The 7,955-nt window shown below is 37.3% G+C and overlaps 1 long non-coding RNA gene across 1 annotated transcript; it reads right to left on the reverse strand.

The window, feature by feature from the left end:
- Positions 1–872: 872 nt before the first annotated feature.
- LOC130989096 (uncharacterized) lies at positions 873–3,708 on the reverse strand. Its single transcript, XR_009090467.1, has 3 exons — positions 3,561–3,708; positions 1,738–1,806; positions 873–1,151 (listed from the first exon to the last, which is right to left on the reverse strand). It is a non-coding gene; the product is annotated as an uncharacterized LOC130989096 (long non-coding RNA).
- Between the last annotated feature and the right edge of the window lie 4,247 nt (positions 3,709–7,955).

Raw genomic sequence — 7,955 nt, forward strand, 5'->3', positions numbered from 1 at the left:
TTCGATCTCACAGCAGTCCACTTTCGTGCAGTGCCAACAGTCCTGGCCAACCTATAAGGAGAACTTAAAGGTAACTCTAGGAACTAACTCTACTTGGCTCCAGCAACAGAAATAAACAAAACATAACTTAGCAAAACTCCTACTAAGTAGTACTGTTATCTTAAAACTCAAGCTCAAAACATCTAAATTCTCATCTCGTCCCATCTTTACTTAGTAGGGAATCTCTCTAAACAATGATATTAGATCCCTTAATCTAAATCATCGTGACTCAGTAAGACAACTCAAACAATTCTCTCTCAAAGCCATCTCCAAAGACTATGGCTCATGATACCTTTTCAAGTACCATTCAGGTTGCGTGAGCAAAACTCGCGTCACAAAACATCTCAAATACATCACATCATAACTCATAATTATGCATCCTCAATCATATAACATCATATGATATAAACGCTCTCATGATTCATCATGTAACAGCACATATGCTCTTACAACATAATAACTCATTGTTAATCATGTTGTCATCCTCAAACTCAAACTATGCATCTTCAAAGTATAACATCATAACTCAGCATATAACCTCAACATCATGCTCTTCAAAATTTAACGTCAAATAAACTTTGAAATTTTACATACCTCGTTGAGCCTGGTGTGATGGTGCGCTGAGCTCACGGTTGTTAATAACTATTAGTCTAGTGACTCATTCTAGACTAAACTCAAGACTTCTAATTCAGAGCTAACCTTCGCTCTGATACCACTCTGTCGCAGCCCGCTCTAACTAAGGATAGTTAAGCCGAGTGATCTACGACTAGGGATGGGGTTAAAGAATAAGGGGAAGAAAGGGGCGTCATTTGGAAACGTAAAACTTACTCAACTTAAGAAAAACTTGTCATAATTTCTCATTAATACTCATTTAAACATTCTATGAAAGACAACATAAAAACTTAATAAACATCATTAATCCAATTGTACATCATATGAAATCATTCTCTTAAGACTCAAAGTATGACATAACATACTATAACATCATAACTATTTTGCAGCGGAAAGTAGCTAGACATATGTATGAAGACATATTCTAGGCAGGTTAACTTCATTTATTAACAACCCTGGAGACTCCGCTCATTGCAGCACCATCACCACATCAGCTCAACCTGCACATTTAGAAAACATATGCAGGGCTGAGTACAAAAGCACTCAGTGAACACATGCCAAACATCTCATTCTTATAAAGCTATAAATATTGTCATTTGCCATTTCATATGCATAATACAAGGAATTTGTAGAAAGGCCCTGTATTAGCTAAACTCATTTTCATTTCCTCAAAGTTGTCTGCGCAGACTTTTCTCATCAAGTATGTATCATATCTGTTATAACATCAAGTACTGAGAGGGAGGCCTCCCTCTGCAGCACTGTGATCGGCCAACCCGCTCGATGACTCACGACCACCTCAGTGTACACAAATCCTTACTAGTATCTACACTAGCATAGGACCGAATTCTGCATCTCAAGCAGATAGATAACATACCAAAACATCAAAAATTTGGCAATGCAATAACTTGAATATAACATCCTTCATATAATAATTCCCTTCATTTCATTTCATTTTATAAAGAACCATTCATCATTTGATCATTTTCATAAAATCGAAACTTAACAATTATATCATGTCATTCATTTCATTTCGTATAAGAGGCCTGCATGCAGGGGATCTCTATATACGTGTTTAAGAAAGCCCACCTCATTACGTCCTTAAGTTAGTAGGCACGCGTCCCCTCCTTCCTTTGGACCGTTACTTCCCAAATTGACCTTCATTAAATGAAGAATCGGTGAGCCGAGAAGAAAAGGTCGGTTAAGAAAGGAGAGATTTATTCTAAACGATTAACCTCTTATAAACCTTATTAGAACTTAGCATCCAACATAACTCGTATACTTACCCATTATTAACATTCTTAGTTACTACAACTCCTCGTCATAGTAGAATTAATTAATTATAACCGCCTTAGGTTATAATTATTAACTCCATCTAAAATCTAAAATAAAAGTACTCCTAAAGCAAAACAGTCCGCTTCTTTAGGTGATCAATTCACACTTGGTTTGAATTAAGTAACGAGAGTGGTTCCATTAAAAAGGTAGTCAAGTCAGGGTCGGTAGGAATTAACGGTTCTCAAATTAGACAACTACACAAAAAGTTATAACAGTTCTTTGACGATGTGTCAAAACTGTCAACTCAAATTTCAGCATGCTCTACCCTTAAATAGGGTCGTTCAACGGGGTCCTAATGCGTGCATAACATAACGTGGACTCATTTCTATACCTTAACTCGATATATCAAACAATCACAAGACTCTTTATCACATCACTACCATTTAGGCTCGAAACCATTTGTTCGAGCATCAAACACCAACACGTATGTGCGTAAATCATAACTCTCACAACTCACACCATTTAGTCATATTGTATCATCCATCAAAACAAATATGATCAAGTTGTTATCTAGAAAGTTTTGCTGTTTTTGTGTCATCTTTAAAAATTCATAACAATCAACTCAATCATCATAAACTCTCATACCAAGTGATTTCAAAAACTTCATGAAGTGTAGTTCACTCTAAAAATGGTAGTTAACCAAAAAGGTTAAAGGTTTTTGGAGATATTGCTCTTTTAGTGCAGGCTGTCAAAGATTGACAGTTTCTGCCAATTTTGTTTAGGCCATTAGAAACCAAGGCAAACCTTAATAAAATTTCATCAAATTTAATCAGCCAATACTAAAGGCATCCTTGAAGATTTGGTAAAAATTTCATAAGAGAAATCGTTCATATGACCTGCCAAATAAACAATGAAACTCATACACTTTTACTGTTGGAAAAATATGACAGCAGAACAGGGCATTTTTGAAATAATAAACTGCTCTGTTTCAGAGATCATAAAAATCTAAATCTTATGTTTTTAGAAAGGTATTGGAGTCTAGTTTCGTTTAAAAAAAACGGTGATGCAAAATCCTTCATGGATTAATAGATATAAACGTTTTTGTGAAGTCTACCAACAGTTGACAGATTCTGTCAAAGATTTTTCAAAATATCTTTAAAATAGCAAACATCATCCAAAAGACATGAAATTCTACAGAGACGAAATACACATATCATAGATAAACATACTAAAATTTCAAAGCCATCAAGCAATGAAAACTCATCGAAACATAAGCTTGAAACTGCTGTAAAATTTTGACAGAATTCCAGTTTTAATTTCGTTTAACAGTTATCATCCATAAATTGTAAATCAATCACCATGCTTCCAGTATATAAACACTCATAAACTCAATCAATTCATCAAACAAAATTTGAAGTACATGCTTGAGAAGAAAGTATAATCTGCCCCCTTTAAACAACAGCCCTAGGTTTTGATTCAATTGAATCTCCTCTACAAAACATGCTTACAAGATCGTAGGGAACAACATACTTGAAAATCAAAATGATCTAGACTCGAAACTGAAAAAAAAATCAGAAATTGGAGTTGAGACATCTTGAATTCGCAGTCTCCAAATCGATGTGAGAATGGGAGCCAACCTTAATTCGAACTCGAAAACGAAATCGGACTGAAACTAGGGCTTGAATTTCGGACTTGAGCTTCACCCAGATACTCCCATGGCTTCTGTTCTTTGAGTGCGTTCGAGAGAGAGGAATACGGGAGAGAGAGAGAAGGCAGAGACGTGAATAAGAAAGAAGAAAACAAATATCTAATTCTATTTTTTCTTTTCCCTTTTCTTTTACTCCCTTTTTTTCTTTAAACATCTAAATATCTACTAATTAAACAAACTAATTAGATTAGTAAGCTATTTTCATAACTTACTAATTAAATAACATTCGTTACTTCATTAAATTGAACCAAAGTCGATTAAGAAATATTCTAATCCATCCTCTTCAAATCTATAATCTTAAAGAAATCCAACAATTAGTAATTATCAAATAGCTTCAAGAATAAATTAAATAAAAGATGCAAAAAAAAAAAATTAATTATTCATATTATACTCTTAATCACTGAATTGAAACTCAGGGTATTACATATAATTGGAGTAAACTTAAGAGATATAAAATGATCACAGCCGAGATGACTTTAGGACGAGTCATCGGTTTAGGCTGCGGTATAGATGGAAGTAGTTTGTCTTTATACTGGTACGTCATAACGTATTGATAGGACCACAGTGAGATGTATTCTTCTATCTGACTTAAGTGAAGAATCAAGATCTCGGTGACTTAATAAAATCTTAATACTAATAAGATTTCAGATATATATGTTAATTCGTGTATCACTTTGACTTACTATGAGTGAGAGTTATATAGTAACTTGAGTACTCTGTATCTTGGGTGATAACGATTAATATATGATATTTGATTATCTGTATCAGTACCCGTATCCGATATAGGATAATGACATCCCCTTAAGTCATTGCGGTCTGATCGCGGTGGCGAATACCTCGGGAACGAATTTTTGCAATACTTGTCAGATTCTGGGATTACATCCCAATTGACTGCACCGGGTACTCCCCAACAGAATGGTGTAGCGGAGAGAAGAAATAGGACGCTTTTGGAAATGGTACGATCAATGATGAGTTATGCATCATTGCCTATTTCGTTTTGGGGATATGCCTTGGAAACAGCGGTATACTTGCTGAATCTATTGCCGTCCAAGTCGGTTCCTAAAACTCCTGTCGAGTTATGGTATGGGCGCCAGCCCAGTCTAAACCATATAAAGATATGGGGTTGTCCTGCATACGTGCTAGACAAGGAAGCGAAGAAATTGGAGCCTAGATGCGAAGTAATGTTGTTTGTAGGATATCCTAAAGGAACGAAAGGTGGTTATTTCTATAATCCTAAGGATCAGAAAGTGGTTGTTAGCACCAACGCACGATTCTTGGAACATGATTATATAGATAAACACAAGTCTAAGTCCGAGATTGTCCTTTAAGAAATCGAAGGCAATGGACAGGCGATTCCATCACCCCAGCCAAGTGTGCAAGTGAATGCACCACAGGATACTGCACAAACCATTATCACAGCTGTACCACCACCGCTTCGTCGTAGTGGGAGGGTTATAGTCCAACCCGATCGATTTATGTTCTTGGGAAAATCTTCGGATCTTCTTCCTGTTGATGAACAAAAGGATATCGACCCTGATAACTTTAGACAAGTGATGGAAGATCTAGATGCAGATTCTTAGTACGACGCCATGGTTTCTGAAATAGAATCCATGACAGCTATGGATGTATACGAGAAAATTAAACTGCCTGATGGCTTTTTAGCTATAGGTAGTAGGTGGGTATACAAGAGAAATAGAGATTTGGATGGCGAAGTCGCAGCTTTTAAAGCTAGACTGGTGGCGAAAGGATATACCCAGGAACAGGGTATAGATTACGATGAAACCTTTTCGTCGGTTGCCATGCTCAAGTCTATCCGAATACTCCTTGCCATAGTAGCCCACATGAACCTTGAGATTTGGCAAATGGATGTCAAAACCGCTTTCTTAAACGGTTTCCTAGAAGAAGGAAGGGACATCTATATGCAGCAACCCGAAGGATTTGTGAAGAAGGGCGAAGAGCATCTTGTTTGGAAGCTAAAGAAGTCCATTTATGGACTTAACGTTTTGACGAGGTTATTAAATCCTATGGATTTACTCGTTGTGAAAATGAAAGTTGCGTGTACCATTTAGATGCCAATGGTGACGTGGTTTTCCTTGCACTTTATGTAGATGATATCCTCCTCATTGGCAACAATGTTGAGCTATTATCAGACATAAAGAAGTGGTTATCCGAACAGTTTCAAATGAAGGACTTAGGAGATGCAGCGTACATCCTGGGGATCAAGGTTGTTCGTGATCGCCAGAAAAGGATGTTGAGCTTATCTCAAGCGTCCTACATTGATACTGTGATTGCTCGTTTCAGCATGCAAACTGCCAAGAAAGGCTTGCTACCTTTCAGACATGACATTCCTCTGTCTAAGGACATGTGTCCTAAGACGCCTAGTGAGGTTGAGGAAATGAGGAAGGTACCATATGCTTCCGTTGTAGGTAGCCTCATGTATGCAATGCTTTGCACGAGACCTGATATTTGCTATGCCGTTGGCATGGTTGCAAGATATCAGTCGAACCCTGGACCAGGACACTGGACTGCGGTAAAGCATATTCTCAAGTACCTGAAAAGGACTCGAGATTATAGGCTAGTTTACCAATCAGACAGTCTAACTCCTTTGGGTTATACCGATTTGGATTTCCAGGCTGACTGGGATGAGAAGAGATCTACCTCTGGATATGTGTTTACCTTGGGAGGTGGAGCCATATCATGGCGGAGTGCAAAGCAGAAATGCATTGCAGACTCCGCTATGGAAGCCGAGTACGTAGCTGCTTCTGAAGCTGCTAAAGAGACTGTATGGTTCCGAAACTACCTCTTGGATCTAGGAGTGGTACCTAATTTACCTAAGAGTATCATAATTTATTGTGATAACTCGGGTGCAGTGGCAAATTCTATGGAACCCAGGACCCACAAGGTGACCAAACACATAGAGAGAAAGTACCACATCATACGAGAAATCGTAAACAGAGGAGATGTGCTGGTTGAGAAGATTGTAACCTTGGAGAACTTAGCTGACCCTTTCACGAAGAGCTTGCCGCAAAAGGCCTACGAGAAGCATGCTCGAGGAATGGGATTGCGGTTGATGCCACCCACTTAGAGAAAACTTTCAGTATAAGTGGGAGAAGAAGTGAAGTGATTGTTGTAATAGCTAGTATTTAGACACATTGTATACTAAAAGTTTGCTTTAGTATAAGTGGGAGATTGTTGGATTTGTATACTGAAAGCAAGAACCTTTTATGCTTGTATACAATGATTCCTATGTTCACTGTTTTAATCTCCTATCTGATTGTATTCATGATTGCATATGTATGTTCTCTATCTCTATATAAGTAGATTATATGGTGTGTTGTAGATCACAGAAGACCATATAATTGGAGTAAACTTAAGAGATATAAAATTATCACAACCGAGATGAATTTAGGACGAGTCATCGGTTTAGGCTGCGGTATAGATGGAAGTAGTTTGTCTTTATACTGGTACGTCATAACGTATTGATAGGACCACAGTGAGATGTATTCTTCTATCTGACTTAAGTGAAGAATCAATATCTCGGTGACTTAATAAAATCTTAATACTAATAAGATTTCAGATATATATGTTAATTCGTGTATATCTTTGACTTACTATGAGTGAGAGTTATATAGTAACTTGAGTACTCTGTATCTTGGGTGATAACGGTTAATATATGATATTCGATTATTTGTATTAGTACCCGTATCCGATATAGGATAATGACACCCCTTAAGGAGCTCAATAAAGTTTATTGCGCTAAACCCTGCAGGTTGATTAAGTTCACGCAGCTAATGCGCATGAGTCCTCTGTCTCTGTTCGTGTTAGGCGGTCTGTCACGCCCGCTGCGTTTGATGTTCATTGAGGCCATGAGGTATCGTCGAGCTCTAGACGTTAAATTAAGCACTTTTTGGGAGGTAACCCAACTGTTTTTCTTTGTTTTGTTTTTCGTTCTTTTAGTTTTGTTTTGTTTCTTTTTGTTTCGTTGTTTTGTTTGGGGTTTTAGTGCAGTGTTGAGCTTGGAAGATGCGGGAACTCGCGCCTTGTTCATACCACCACCATGGAGCATGTATTTCTGTGAGTAGTGACACACATATCATCATCCCTCCAAACTTATTTTCGAACTTATGTTCTGTAATAAGTTTGGGGGAGGGGGGTGAGAGTAGATATGTGTATCACTTTTATCTTTTTGTTAGCTTTTTTGTTTTAACCTGCTTGGTTGGTGGTGTGTGTTTTTATTTTGAGATGTTTATTGCTCCATTAGATTTCTGGTGAGATGCCAATGATGATTTTTGTGAAAAAAGAAAAAATTGGAATTTGATTTTTC

The sequence above is a fragment of the Salvia miltiorrhiza genome, chromosome 6, assembly GCF_028751815.1.
Source record: "Salvia miltiorrhiza cultivar Shanhuang (shh) chromosome 6, IMPLAD_Smil_shh, whole genome shotgun sequence".
NCBI lineage: Eukaryota > Viridiplantae > Streptophyta > Magnoliopsida > Lamiales > Lamiaceae > Salvia > Salvia miltiorrhiza.